Source organism: Herpailurus yagouaroundi, unplaced genomic scaffold (genome assembly GCF_014898765.1).
Source record: "Herpailurus yagouaroundi ecotype Mexico unplaced genomic scaffold, PumYag 159, whole genome shotgun sequence".
Classification (NCBI taxonomy): Eukaryota; Metazoa; Chordata; class Mammalia; order Carnivora; family Felidae; genus Herpailurus; species Herpailurus yagouaroundi.
Genome location: NW_024412400.1, coordinates 7654698 through 7670847, shown reverse-complemented (window position 1 = coordinate 7670847; position 16150 = coordinate 7654698). Strand labels below are relative to the sequence as shown.

Below are 16150 nucleotides of genomic sequence, written 5' to 3'. Positions count from 1 at the left end.
TATTTGTCCAGTGTTCCCATTTTTGCCTTTTGTTATGCAAAATGGTAGGTCTAACTTTTGGCACAGGCCAGCAGAGTAAAGGTGTGACTTACTCTCCACCTGGGGGTTGCCGAGTAGTGGCTGCATCCTGGCAAGAACGGGGACTGGGTTCGAAGGTTATTTGACATTATGCAAGTGTTTGCAAAACTGTCCTAATATATAAATTCGCCACTTCACAGCCTCTTTCAGAATCAAGATCCTAACATCTTTCCTAAGTTATAAACATTTCAAAAGAAAAATGCAGAAGGGTTCAGCGATTTGGGCAAGGTTACAAATAAGACAGGAAGAAAGTACAGATGGAAATCCAGGGACATTATGCACAAGAAAGAGCCCCAGTTCCCTTTTTGTTGTCTTATAGAGTCAGAAGCAGGCACAGCTTCCATCCTTTGCCTGAGCTATTACTGACTTTTTTTTTAAAACATTCCGTGAAAGGTTTGGCATTCGAAGATGATTTGGGTAACAATCAGCCTGCTAGAAGGTGACCTAAAGTGCTACCCCCTTGATTACTCCATCCTGGGCTGTCATTCAGCAAAATTTTACTGAATTCCAGCAATATCCATCCCTTCTTTTGCTTCTCCTGACTCACGGGTAGTGCTTGTTTTTCCATTTTTTTGCATCATCTTGACCACTGTAAAAGTTTGAATGGATTCTTCCTTTATCAAGAAGAGCTCGTTGACTTTTGTGCACCAAGGATATGTATCTCATCTTTTTAAAACATAAATCAGACAGTCCATTTCTTAGCCAGGAGATTGATGAGTTTATACTGGCAGGAAAAGGACATGTCTCAGGAGGATTCTGGGTAGAATTAAAAGAGCATTAATCACAAAAGACCAGGGTGCTCCTATGACCTTACTGCTTCCTGTCTTTGTGACCTTGGACAAGTTACTTAACTTTGCTGAATCCTAGATTCTCTAAATTTAAAATATGGTATAATCCGCTCCACTGCCCGGCAAGATTATTATTGATACAATGTTTGTGAAATTCTTGGCACATAATGAGATTTAATATGTTAGCTATCTAAAAACGATTGTTTCAATCTGGGAGAAAACGAGTTTATAAAGGAAGTTTCCATACCATTTTGTGGCATCTGCTGGCATAGAAGCGATGAAACCTTTGCCCACTACTTTGCTCTCAGCCAAAACATAATATCTGACTTTAAAAAACAAAAAACAAACATGTATCTCTACCTCTTCCATTCCACGTAACACTTGTTAGGTAATATTAGTTATTTGGGTGTATCACCAATCTCCCCAACTAGACTGGAAATGCCTTGAAGTTGGGACCATGTCACATCTTTGATTCCTATGGGCACCTGGAACATTATCTTGATAAACCGTAGACATGCAGTAATTATTTGTTGAATGAAAAGCAAGTGGGTGAAAGGAAAATTGGCTAAATTGGACCTCACCAAAAAATGTTTTAAACCCATTTGTTGTGTAAAAGACCCTATTAAGAGGATGAAAAGACAGTGGTATGCTGGGAAAAAATATTTTCAAATAACATCTCTGACAAAGGACTTGTATCTTGAATATATAAAGAGCTCTCAACATTCAATAGTATACTCCCAAACAGTCCAATTAGAAAATGGGCGAATGACATGAAGAGATATTTCACGAAAAGATGCTCAACATCATTAGCCAAGGGAAATGGAAGTGAGAACTACCATGAGGTATCACTACATACTCTCAGAATGGGTAGGATAACAAAACTGTGACGACACCAAATCCCGGCAAGGAGACAGAGAAACTGTGACACTTCACACATTGCTGGTAGGCATGTACAAAGGTGCAACCGCTCTGGAAAACAGTGTGGCTATTGCTTTTCCGACAAAAACCGAACCTACCACACAACCCAACGATCTCACCTTGGGCCTTTGTCCTGGAGAAATGAAAACGTATGCGTTCACACCAACTTTGACAAACCAAGCCGCCGCATGGGACCAGTCCTCAGAGCTCCACCCAGCACGGTAGGAGAGCAGAGGACCACAACATACATCCAGTCTGCATGCCGTATGAGGAAACAGGATGGAGTTTAGTGTTCACTAAGTGAGCACTCATGTTTTTGGACAATCCAAGGAGAAACGGGAGGCTTCAAAATGGGCATCCTGGACTCTGCTCTTCAGCAGTGATTAATTGGAAAAACAAAAGACATGTGACCGTATGTGTATCTTGCGTTGATGAAATAGATCATACTAGACGAAACAATGGAACAATGAATATTTTTTATACAGCTATTCATTCCCTACTAAATAATGGCTTCTAAAAAGCTTTATTGCCTTCTTTAGTAAAGTTGATTCTATCTTGGAAGGACAGTATAGAAGTAATTATAGAATCTTGTCATTCACTGATTATAGTATCCAATAAGGAATCCTGCTGATGCTAAGAGATACTGATAAAAAATGTTATTTCACGGGAGTATAGATGATTACCAACTTACAGAGCCTTCATTTGCGACTGTCTTCTCTTAGAATTTTCTTACTATAAATTAGGTCCCCACGATAAAGCCCAGGGTTGGTTGTTAACCTCTACAGCCAAATCAGATAGGATGCTTCTCTGAACCCTGAACCAGTTGAGGTCTGAAGCAGCTGACTCAGCCTGCGGTTGTGCTGGGGACTAATAACATTAGCAATAATGCCCGGAAACTTAGCCAGTGCCCTGTGTGTGAGTGTGCATCCCCTTCGGAACAATCCTCAAAGCCTGAGGGATGGTTTAATTGCCATGATCTTATTCACGGAGGCTTTAGCAATAAAGTTGCCATTGCAGTGGCAGTCATGCATCCCCAGGCAGGTGAATCTGTCCCCTCTCACTCGCTGCCCTGCTCTGCATTTTCTTTATTCCATAGCACCTGTCACCCTTTAACACACTATGAACTTTCTTATTCTGTTTACTACTTATTGTCTGTCTTCCCCACTAGGGCATAAGCTGCATGAGGGCAGAGATTTTTGCTTTGCTCACTGAGCCTAGCACATAGGAAGTGCTGGATAAATATTTATTACACGAATGAAGATGCCAGAGAAAATGCTCATCCACCAACATTTACAATTCAAAGATGTGCAGAAGCTTTTGCGCATGCTGAATATTCACATTGATTTTTTTTTTTTTTTTTTAGTCAGGTGACCTGAATTTTCATGTGTTTTGAAATTCTTTCCAGAGATGAAGCATTTCCATGCTGGCTGCAGTGTTGACGGTTCATTGAGGATATTTCTCCTCTCAGTAATTCCCTCCTCCACTATGATCATCACTACCTTTAAGGCAGAGCCAAGAGGCTTATGACTCCAGGAGACAAGAAAGATCTGGAAAGAAAGGGGATATAATGTGGAGGAAGATTCTGTTCTGTAGAAAAGGAAAGGAGAAGAAGGAAAAGGAGGAGAAGAAAAAGGGGTAAAAGACGAGGAAGAAAAATAAGGAGGAGAAGGAAGAGGAGAATTAGAAGGACGAGGAGGAGGAGGAGGAGGAGAAAGACAAGGAGGAGGAGGAAAAAGAAGAAATCTCTCTACCAGAAGAGCAAGGGAATCATTTGGAATGAGTGTGGTAGGTAAAAAATAATGCTGGTTTGGGGCGCCTGGGTGGCGCAATCGGTTAAGCGTCCGACTTCAGCCAGGTCACGATCTCACCTTCCGTGGGTTCGAGCCCCGCGTCAGGCTCTGGGCTGATGGCTCAGAGCCTGGACCCTGTTTCTGATTCTGTGTCTCCCTCTCTCTCTGCCCCTCCCCCGTTCATGCTCTGTCTCTCTCTGTCCCAAAAATAAATAAACGTTGAAAAAAAAAATTTTTTAAACATGGCACCTGGGGCGCCTGGGTGGTGCAGTCGGTTAAGCGTCCGACTTCGGCTCAGGTCATGATCTCACGGTCCGTGAATTCGAGCCCGCGTCGGGCTCTGTGCTGACCGCTCAGAGCCTGGAGCCTGTTTCCGATTCTGTGTCTCCCTCTCTCTCTGCCCCTCCCCCGTTCATGCTCTGTCTCTCTCTGTCCCAAAAATAAATAAACGTTGGGAAAAAAAATTAAAAAAAAAAATAATAATAATGCTGGTTCTCCCAAAGGTGCAGGACTGAATCTTGTGGATCTTTCTTGGTCCGCAGGGCGCTGAGAATAGCAAGTGAGGGAAGGTGGTGAGAAGATGAGAATCACATAGCATTTGGGGCAGCGGAGTGGAGCCCCTGAGAGACTGAGTGTACCAATGGACAATAGCCAGACCATAGATGACAACAGGACTCTGACCCATGACCTCTCCAGCAACCAGGCAGGAAGCCAAACCACAGCCTCTGCGGCAATCAGCCCTCAATGATCAGGACTTGGTCACTGGCTACCGGCTTCCTTATTTTTTGGCCCTTGCTTCCAACTTAGGGCCAACCGAGAAAGCCAAATGCGCTCCAAAATCACGTAGGACTGCCCTGCTTTTAGGTAGCCTGCTTCCGGCTTCCTCGTGCCCCAGCCTACAGCCAGGGAGGTTGCTGGAAGCCTTTCCTCTTTTTCATTATAAAGCTTTCTATTCCCCTGCCTGCCTTTGAGCCTCTGCCAAACACAAGTGCTGAACAAAACGCTTCTGTTTATTTTCATTTGGGTGGTCTTCATTTATTTCTGGTTTTCCTAAAGGTTCTACTGAGACAAACTGCATTGCCCACTGCCACGGACCCCAGCCTTTACCAGGCGAGGTGCCCACAGAGGCCCCCTGTGCCTCGCCACTGTGGCTTGTCAGGTTCTCACCAAACATTTGCGAACCAGCCCTGGTCCCGAGCTCTGCTCTCTGGACATGAAATTCCTCCACTATTTATTCTCAGTTCGGTACCTGGGTTTTGTTCTTGGTACCTATTGGCTTGGCATCCTTAATGTAATCAGGCTTTTTTTTTTTTTTTTTAACCCTTTGCTCTTTTGCGCTTCTGTTTTGTGTGATGTGCTCTCAAAAGTGTTTGCCATATGAAGGAGAATCACAGAATAGGAAACAAGCATAGGTCCCTTTGAGCCTGAGTTTGTGGTTCCCAGCAAAGCAAAGCCCATTGGGGCAAATTTTGCCACGTTACCTGTAAGACGGGGTGAGATTTTCCTTCCATCACATTTTTTGTTCTTTTTGTTCTGAAAGCTTGGCTTTGATCCAGAGAAAATGTTCTCTTTGCTGAATGTTCTCTTCGGTTTTCCACCTGCCTGGAGGTGCTGATGGTCAAGTCTGTGTTCAGAGGCAGCCAAACCATCAGGCTGGGGGCCAAGCTACAAAGTGCACAAGCATCACTTTACAGTGGGTTGCCTGCTCCCAAGGGACCATCTCATCTCGGTCTAAATCCTTTACTCCTCCTCCTCCAGGAGAAACTCCTCCTTTCTACCTGAACTCTTCTTATAATCCTAATTCTCAAAATATGGCACTTCTTCACCAGCGATGATTTGGAGCTTCAGTAGCCACCCTGGGAACACTTGGCTTGAATAAAATTGTTCATCTGGGAGGTGCCTTAGAAAACAAAGGATCCAAGACTTCTCAGATTTAATAGGCAGAATTTTTATTGGTATGCAGAGGCCTCCAAATGAAATTCTGATTGAAAAAAATTGCTTCACCATAAGGTTCTTTGGCCGAAGCCAATGAGAAGCCTGACAATCCTAAGCAATGACAAATTAGACTCATTACCTGAGTAAATTCTCCCTCTTTGTCCTCCAGTTCCCTCTTTATATACAGCTCTCCTTCATCCCTCTTTTCCTTCTGATCTCTCTCCTTCCACACTTCTGATAACTTCTTTCTCTTCTTTCCCTTGTCCAGATCCCCTATCTTTTCCTACTGACTTTCCTAAGACCCCTAAATGCTGGTTGCTTCTAAAAATTCATTCCTGCCATGAGTCAGGTATGCCTTGGACCCAAGCTGAATTTACAGTTAGAATTCAGAATTTCCCTAACCCAGAGAAGGCCAGCTACTATTGATAGAATTTACCTTTCTTTTGGGTGCATATGTCCCAAGGTTACCTGAACTATATCAACTTGTACACGTGTTGATCAAAACATCAGATGCTAAATCCTGGATGGCAAAAAACTGATCAAACAAACACAGAAAGGGGTCTACCAAGTCACTCTTTTGTAATAACCCTGAGGGTACAAAAGGGCCCCCCAAATTGGAGAAAAGTCTGCTAAAAGACATACCCAAAACATTTCCAGCAGAATTTTATTAGACCGTAATTCAATCATACACACAAAGAAAAGATGAGCTGTAGGAGATTGTGGCCATTCAGTCCACTCCCTCAGGCACACGTCATTATCCCCCTATGATCTCATAACTGCAAGACCCACACATTTAGGAATTTCATTTCTGATATTCTACCCTGTTTCTTGCAGAGTTGGTAAAACATTGCAAAGGACTCATGTACTCAGTCCCATCATCAACAGGTTAAGACTGCCCTCTCACAACATCTTCCTAAACAGCTTCAGCCTCCTATCAATCTTAAACCAGAAAATTTCACCTATTAGAAGAGACATCAAAGAAAAACTACTCTTGAACTTCGTTGGAATGGACCCTACCACATACTGTTAGCAACAAATATAGCAGTGAAACTCCAGGGAGTCTATCCTTGGGTCCATGTTTCATAATTAAAGAAGCATTCAGAATTCCACACAGTTGGCAGTCTACTACATTAAAGGACCTCAAATTTCAAATCCTCAGATATCCTCTAGTAGCAGCCAACTTTTGAAAGTAGGTAGCTGACCCAAGGTCTGTGGAATATGCAAATAACTTAGGATAGTGGACAGCCACTGCCTGAGACATAGGACGAGGCTCCTGGCTAATTCCTGTTTTGGAATTAGCTTGCTCATCTGCTCGCTTATAACCATTCTGCTCATTTCCTATAGACCCTTGGTTATTGTCCACCCATAATGGCCCTTTTGGTCTTTATTATAACTGTTAGGTCATAACATACGCATCCTAATGCCATTCTTGGATTATCCCAAAGAGTAACCACTGCCTTGAGTCTCGCTGATTGCTGTATATGGCATCCATCACCAGATCATCATGATAAAAAATCTCGGGGGGATTTCAGTCTTAATAAGCAAGACCATAAGGAATGGCATTTGCATCGAAATAGACAAATGACCTTAATTAAATCAACGCATGAATTTGGTGGTGCCCTTCTCTCAGAAAAAGAACCAATTATTATAAGACATTGGAATTCAACCACCTTCATGGGGTGATGGGCCAATTACTTGCCACCTGGAAGACATTAATAGAGATGAAAACTGTAACTGGGCTAATGGAAGACCTCCTCTTCCACCATCAGGGACTCTTTTTTTCCTGGGTCTCCATGTGCCCCCTACTGGATACTACTTCTTTTGCAGACAGAATGCCTGGTCTTGTTTGCCTCTGACTCATATTTCATGCACTTTAGCAATAGTATGCCAAGACATCGCTATACAGAGATCCTAATTCTAGAAATCATGAACGTAGCAAATTCCAACTGAGATGCAAGTTCCCAAACAAGCCCATTCTTGATTACCCAGGCATTCTGAGAAATTACTAACCAGTTGTTTATGTGAAGAATCACAGCAGTGTTTCCAATGGGGAAATCTTATAAGCAGAAAATCTAGAAAAAAAAAAACTTATCAGTGGGGAGCCTGGGTGGCTCAGTCAGTTAAGTGTCCAACTCTTCATTTCAGCTCAGGTCATGATCCCAGGGGGCATGGGACTGAGCCCCTGCATCAGGCTTCATGCTGAATGTAGAGCCTGCTTAAGATTCTCTCTCTCCCTCTCCCTCTGCTCCTCCCTAGCTCACTCGCTCACGCATGTGCTCTCTAAATAAGTAAATAAATAAATAATTATTAACTTTGGCAGAAATGATTAACAATACCACCTCCACCCTAGATGATGTACAGACCAATCTCAACTCACTGGCACAAGTAACGATGGACAATTATATTACCCTTGATTTTTTGCTGGCTGGTCTTGGTGGTATCTGTGCCATTGCTAGTCTTTGCTAATACTTAGTCTAAAGAAACAGGCAAAGTAGAACAGGTAATACATTGCCTTAGGTAAACAGCTACTTGACATTTTTAGGTTGATCTTTATGGCCCCTGGGATTCATTTACTGGGCCTGGGATGGGCATTTGGGATTCCTGGTTCTTGTAAGTGTCTTACAGGGACTATTAATTATTCTTGTTTTTTGTCAGTGGTCATGATGTTGGTCTCTGGCATCCTATCCAGAATAGTAAATCCTACTGCATAGCTACTCTCTTGACAGATAATCACCGTGACAACACAACAACCAAAAGCTCAAGGTGATCTTGCAGTTATGCACTTGACCATGGAGACAACTGAACCATCCCCACAGCGAAGATCTGGATCTGTAGCCTTCCCTGAATTGGCCAACCCATCACTCGCAGGAGTGAGAGAATTACCAAAAGGGAGACTGAGAGACTGAATATACAAAGGAAAATGACCAGACCATGTATGACAATAGAATGCTGGCTCACAACTTCTGCAGCAACCAGTTCAGGAAGCAAAAACACAACCTCTGCAGCATCTGGCCCAGAACAATTAGCATTTTGTTAATAATTGCCAACTTGTTAATTGTTTTGCCCCAGCTCCCAAGTCAGGATCAAACAGAGAGAGCCAAACATACTTTCTAAACCAATCGTGTAAGATGCCCCGCTTCTAGTTAGACTGCATCCAGACTTCCTCTGCCGACAGCCTCCAATCAGATCATACTTAACACCTTCCTTTTCTCTTTTGTTATAAAACTTTCCTACTCTCCTGTCTGCTTTTGACTCTACCAAATGCAAGCAATGGTGGCTTTCTTATTTGCATGGTACTCCTTTATTTCCGTAGCTCATCTGTGACTCTGGAAGGAGACAGCCCCACGTGGCTCCCATCTGGCAACACAGAGCAGCCGCTGCCAAGCAGGAGTGGAACTGTGTCCAACTTAAGGTGAGAAAGAATAGGAGATGGAACCCCGACACTCCCTCAGCTGTTATACAGCATGGAAGAAATCCACAAATGCCTGCATACTCCCCGTATGGAGTGGAAGATACCGATTATTGAGGGCCAGCAAGCCTGCAGGGGCCACTGTCAGGAGGGGGTAGGCAATATCGTTGCAGGGGATGGGAGGTGGCTTGCCAAGGCCGGAGACCTGATGTGGGATTTGGCTGAAATTCAGAGGTTCTGTTATGACGTTAAGAGCCAAAGTGGGGTTAGGTCATCAAGGGAAAGACTCCAGATCTTCACCATGCCAAGGACACTGCATCAGCTAGATGTTGCTGTGTAACAAACCACGTCAAAATTTTGCAACCTAAAACAATAAGCACTTGGGGCGCCTGGGTGGCTCAGTCAGTTAAGCGTCTGATTTCAGCTTAGGTCATGATCTCACGGTCCGTGAGTTCGAGCCCCATGTCGGGCTCTGTGCTGGCAGCTCAGAGCCTGGAGACTGCTTCAGATTCTCTCTCTGACCCTCCCCCATTCATGCTCTGTTTCTCTCTGTCTCAAAAATAAATAAACATTTAAAAAAATTTTTAAAAACCCAAACAATAAGCACTTACTAATTCATCATTCATTGGGGTAGCCGGGTGGTTCTTTGGGACTGGACTGGCTCAGCTGATCTTGCTGAGGTCATTGAGGAAGTGGGTCATCTGCCAAACGGATAACTTAGCCTTACTAACTGAATGAAGTGGGTTGTAAGTCAGAGACCGTCTAACAAGTTATTTTAGTGATTTTCTATGCTCTTCCCTCATTATTCTTGTTCCCTCTCCACCATTCTTTAAATAAGACATACTTGTAATTCCAAGGCACGCACAAAAACGTTTTTGAAATATTTATCAGTTGGTTGTATTACCAAGCGCAGTAATGCTCCTAATAATTGACCAGCAGTCTCTTCCTAGCATGAATGTTCAACTTCTTTCCGTGTACAACCTTACAACTCAACCAAATATATACTCTACAGTATTTTTGAAGATGAGCGTGTGCAGGAGGCAAACTTGGAAAAGGACTTTCTACACGACCTTTTGAGTTATATAAACATCTCTCATTCCTTTGCCATCTAAAAAACGAGAATGTAGCATCATTCCCACCCCATCGTGCCTTTTGAATCAGGTCACTGGTGATGAGCTCCTCCATATGCTCCTCTGGTAACCATGTGTATCATATAGCAAGTTCTGCAGTTCAACAGGCCAAGCTCAACTAACATTACTAGAAGGAAACGTTGCTTCATTAACAACCTCCCACAGTTTACTGTAGATGGAGAGAGAGCTCATGGTGGACTTGGTGAAGTTTCAGACCCTGTTCCTATTCCAGCACCAAGATTTATTTCCCCCACCTTCCTTCCACCATGTTGGCCTCAGTGGATTACTACTATTCTTCTAATCAACATACCCAAACAAGGACACAAATCTTTTCCTTGTGTCTCCAGAGAACACTTGAGATAAGGTTGGGATGTTAAAAAAAAATCACTGAAGACTAGGAAAAATGGAAATAACATCAAGAATGCCACTATTTGAGGGGTGCTTAGGTGGCTGAGTCAGTTGAGCGGCCAACTCCAAACCAGGTCATGATCTCGCGGTTCGTGAGTTCGAGCCCCGCATGAGGCTCTTTGCTGATAGCTCAGAGCCTGGAGCCTGCTTCAGATTCTGTGTCTTCCTCTCTGCCCCTTCCCTGCTTGCACTCTGTGTGTGTGTGTGTCTCTCTCTCTCAAAAATAAACATTAAATTTTTTTTTAAAGGAGTACCATTATTTGAGACTAGTGTTTCTCAAATTTTGCCCCACAGAACACTAATTTGGGGGTGCTAATAGAAGATGCTCCATGAGAAGATGTTTGTGGTTGAACGAAGTTGGGCAATGGTGCACACTGTATCTAACTCATGGATACTAAAAGGTACATGGGCATAATAAAGGCTCTGAGCAGTCCTGCAACAGACCTCTAACTTTTCCTAGTGCAGCGATTCTCAAGTACAGAACATTTTATTTTAGCACACAACCAATATCTTATGGACACCATGTCCTGAGATATCAGTTTGGTTACCTGAATTGTATCCCAAGCCTTACAAAGGGGACCCACATAAGGCAAATAGGGTGCCGGAGTCTCTTCTTCCCTACATCCTCCTCAGCTTCTACATGGTAGATGCTGTCCTGAAAACTCAAGGTGAATTCCTCCACGAAGAGACAAAGAGAAGAACATCAGGACCTTCTGTGGCTACCTCAGCTCTGCGTTCACAGTTCTACGTTCTTCTCTAAGAGGTCCTTCCTTTTCAGATGAGTGATACTTGGAAAGGCCTGTCTCACAAGACAGGAGAGAACTGTAGAATACTTGTCAAGAGCAAGAACCCTGGAGTCTGAGCTTCAAATCTCCACGCTTCCGTGTTCTCATGTGTAAAATGATAACAGTAGTCACCACCTCATAGGATATTGTGACTATCCCATGAGCGTAAGCTCATGAAATACTCAGAACAGGGTCTGACATAGAGCGTGTCCTCTGTAGATGTCAGGAATTATGTAGTTTAGCTTAGACCCAGCAGCCCTCAAAAGAATATCCCCATCGGACTACAATACTGATTTCAAAATTCATACGAGAGGGACACACCTTGAGGAGGGAGGGAATCAGTTTTTTTCTGGCTGCAAATATTTTGTCAGCATGACTATCAATATAGTTAATTGATACATTTACATTTTTATATTTTATAATTATGAATGTAATACATTCTAACACTGGGAGCCTGTAAAACATAAAGAAATATTAGAGGGAGGAATGCACTCAAATGATCTGTCTTTGGAGATCCCACTGGTCGTGTATATATATATATATATATATATATATATATATATATATATATATATATATTCTTTTTTTTCTTTGAAAGACAGAGAGACAGAGCACAAGTGGGGAGGGGCAGAGAGAAGAAGACACAGAATCTGAAGCAGGCTCCAGGCTCCGAGCTGTCAGCACAGAGCCCGATGCGGGGCTAAAACCCACAAACTGTGAGATCATGACCTGAGCCAAAGCCGGATGCTTAACCAACCAAGCCACCCAGGCTCCCCTTTCTTTTCTTTTCTTTTTTTTTTTGAAAGAGAAAGACAGAGCACAAGTGGGGGAGGGGCAGAGAGAAGGAGACACAGAAAAAAAAAAATATATATTCTAACACTGGAAGCCTGTGAAACAGAAAGAAACATTAAAGGGAGAAATGCACTCAAATGATCTGTCTTTGGAGACGCACCGGTAATATATATATAATATATGTGTGTGTGTATATGTGTGTATATATATGTGTGTGTGTGTGTGTGTGTGTGTGTGTGTGTGTGTGTGTGTAATGAAAATGATAATATAATATACTGCTAGAAATTTCTTTCACTTGGCAAAATGTTATGTACACTCCCCTTGTCACTATTCAACAGCTGCAGATCATTCCATCCTATGAATGTATTAGAATTCATTTCTTGATTCCTGAGTGGTTTACGTACCAGGATGATTTGGTGAATTACCCATCACAAAACCAATGTTTCAACAGAGGGAACCCACACACTCTTCATCTCCTGAAGGATTAGTAAGCTCTGTCAGTGCTTTCCACTGCGTTTCCCACTCGCGCACCATGTCCACCTCTTAGTGTTCATTATTTTTGAAAGTAAATAAATTCAAGTCAAGCGCATCCGCAGTCAGCCAGAAAAAAATCAAAAGGCTAGAAGACAAAGCTTATTAAGTAAGATTAAAGGAAATAGTGTTCTTTTGTCCATTATCTGCCAATGCTCTGTACTTATTATTCAAGCATTAACATCTCTTTCTTCATTTTGTGCTTCTAATTCTACTTTCCATACAAACGGGAGCATTTGCTATAAGGAGTGTCATTCTGTAACATGTCACAGTGTAAAATTGGCCAACACTTCCTTCCTTCACTCTCAGGAGAAAAGATCTCTGATATACTTCAAGGATAAAATATGGTAGAAGATAAGTCATCCAGAAATCCAAACACTGAAGCATTCAAAAGACAAAACTTGTTTTGATTGACTTTTTTTCCTCGTGATCCTTCATGTTTCAAATCATGCAAGTAGAATAACGAATAAATGAATTTCTCTGGTGTCCGTGGTGAGGACAGAATCTACAAAGCAATGAGTGACCAACCAGTTGGAAACATCGTAGCAGCTAAATTCTCACATTAGAGGCAATGAGATAGGGTGCAACCTGTGCGTTGTGCATTTTTGCCTTTTGGGAAGCATCACTATCTCACAGTCTATTCCATCACCCCAGTTTCTGAAAAGGACCAAGATATGGCCACCAAGCATCCAACTCCCTGGCCACCGTGTTACGCTATGTGAGCTAGGCCAACTATTGAGAAAGAGGGGCTATTCATAAAACTGGACTGGACGTGAATAGAATAAATGCCAGAGCTGCTTACAGTCATCTTTCTGAGGACAAAGGTATACAAGAAATCACTCTAAATTATTTGGTTCATGATTTTGTGGGCTGCCAGTATGAACTGGGCTCAGCTGAGTTAATTTTCTGGTCTTCGATGGACTCACTTGCATATCTGTGGGCATCCCCTTGATTAGCTGGGCCTGGCTGGTCTAAGATGACCTCATCTGGAATGGCTTGTCTCTACTCCATGTGGTCTCTAATTATCCAGCTGACCACCCCAGGCTTATTCACGAGGCAGGAGCATGGCTCTTGTGAGCAGAAGTGGGCGAGACTTCTTGAGCATTAGGCTCCAAACTGGAATGGCCTCACTTTCCCTACACTCTTTTAATCAAAACAAGCCCCAAGTCCAGTCCAGATTTCAAGCAGGGGTGAAATGGACTCCATCTCCCCAGGGAAAGAACTGCAAAGTCATGGTTCATGGAGGTCTAGATTGAGGGAAGAAAGTAACTATGGTCATTTTTGTAAATGATCTTTCACAGCCTTATGTTCTGGCCATAATTATTCCTGTTTCCTCTACATGCAAAATAGACTTACCGCCTTCCAAGATCTCTTTCCATCTGGATTGGAGTCCATGGTTTTGGGACCTACCTCCTTCCACATGAGGCTTGATTGGAGGCCTGGGAACTAAGAAGAGAAGTTATTTGCCCTCAACACATACAACATACAAATGGGAGGTGAGGACAGGATGACCACAGTAGACTTTCTCATTCAGAACACTCTGTTGAGAACAATTCATTCAGTGAAAATCTTGTAAATTTCCTGGGCCAAAGGACCTCATTACTGTTGGGAAGGTCATCAAGAGGATGTGATCCCAAGTTGACCCACAAGCTGCTAGTGGGTAATGAGAGATTCCCCAACCCCTCTCCTGTCCTTGGAATGTAACTTCTGCCCACCTTTCCTACAACTGGAGCCATTTTCAAGGGCACAGACTCGAGATAGTGAGGTAGGTGGTGTTGAGGCCCTCTGGAAGGTCGTTATACATGACTGAACCCTGTCCAGGAATTTATGTAAACTTTTTAAGATTCTGGCAGTAGGTATGGGTCTACTCGTCTCATGGCCACCCAAGACAAGCCTGGCAAGTAAGTTCCCTTGCTTGTTAAACCTGCCATCTGCCAATCTGGAGTGGCCTACCCTTTCCTTGGGTCTCTGCTTGGCCTCCATGTATGGGTCTGGTTTGCGAACCAACAACCCCAGCGCAGGAGACGCTGCAGATGTGCGGGCTGAAGAGAGGTCCCAACAAGAGGCTGTGGAAAGCACTGAGGCATTTTAAAGTAGATAATGTCTTCTTTGGTCTCTGCAGATGCTGACACAACAAATTCTGATTCTAAGTGACTTGGCCAGATTCCCACCTACAGATCAAGCAGGATTTTCTGGTAAATAAAACATTCATGCATTTTTTATTAGTGCATGATTCTTTTTTATGAAATTGTCATTGCCATTTTAAAGTGCATCCTAAATTCTAATATTCAGTGCAAGATTCGATGAGTGAAAGATTTAAATTGTGTCTTATCATTAAACATTTAGGGTTTTCTATAACATGTTACTTGTTTTTTTATGTTTTCTACTAAGTCTAGATGATTTTGGTTAATGTAAGCTGAGAGCTGCTTAGCATATTCTTTGTTTGAATCCTAGGGTATATTTTTTATTAAACAAAGGTTTACTAAAGCATAGGTAGCTTTTTAGCATTTTAAAAACATGTTGTTGGGGCGCCTGGGTGGCGCAGTCGGTTAAGCGTCCGACTTCAGCCAGGTCACGATCTCGCGGTCCGGGAGTTGGAGCCCCGCGTCGGGCTCTGGGCTGATGGCTCAGAGCCTGGAGCCTGTTTCCGGTTCTGTGTCTCCCTCTCTCTCTGCCCCTCCCCCGTTCATGCTCTGTCTCTCTCTGTCCCAAAAATAAAATAAAAAACGTGGAAAAAAAATAAAATAAAAACATGTTGTTGACAGATAATGTATATCTAGAAAAGTACACATGCCATGTGTATAGCTTGATGAATTTTCCAATGGAGCACACTTGTGTAATCAGCAAGCAGATAAGAAACAGAATATTACCAGACCCCAGAAGCTTTCCTCTGTATGTTTTCAGCCATGACTCCTCTTAAGATAGGGCTTCTCAACCCCAACACTATTAATGTTTTGGGCCGAAGAGTTCTTTGCTGGGGGTGGGAGAGGCTGTCCTATGTATTCCAGGATCCTGAGCCGTATCCTTGGCCTCTACCCTCTACCCTCTACCCACCAGTAGCAACTCCCATCTCCGGTGTGATAACGAAAACTATCTCTCCGGATATGGCCAAATATGCCCTGAGGACCAAATCACTCCTGGTTGAGAACCTCTGCCTAGGAGGCAACCACTATCATGACTTCTAATAGCATAGATCATTTAGTCTGCTTTGTGCTTTATATAGATGAATTCCTACACTGTATTCTTTTGTATGTGGCTTAATTCTCTGAATATTATATTTGTGACATTCATTCATATTTTTCTGTGTAGCTGTAGACTGTTTATTTTTGTTGCTATATAGTATTCCAGTGTGTGGCTATACTACAGTTTATTTATCCATTCCACTATTAAAGGGCATTTTGGTAATTGCCAGTTTTTAACACTTACAGAGTTTTAAAACTCATTTCTTTATTATTATGCCTTATATTCCAAATTATATACCATACCTTATCTCTTAAAAAGTTTTTTTTTTTTAATTAAGGCATCTGAATTTTGGAAATTTTGTTGACCTGGGACAATTCACATGCGAGGCATTATAAGTAAAAGA

At 42.7% G+C, this 16150-nt stretch overlaps 1 long non-coding RNA gene across 1 annotated transcript; it reads left to right on the top strand.

Annotated features, from left to right (window-relative positions):
* Positions 1-2360: 2360 nt before the first annotated feature.
* Positions 2361-14866, top strand: LOC121033490 (uncharacterized). Its single transcript, XR_005791938.1, has 3 exons — positions 2361-3569; positions 8823-8921; positions 14687-14866. It is a non-coding gene; the product is annotated as an uncharacterized LOC121033490 (long non-coding RNA).
* The last annotated feature ends 1284 nt before the right edge of the window (positions 14867-16150 follow it).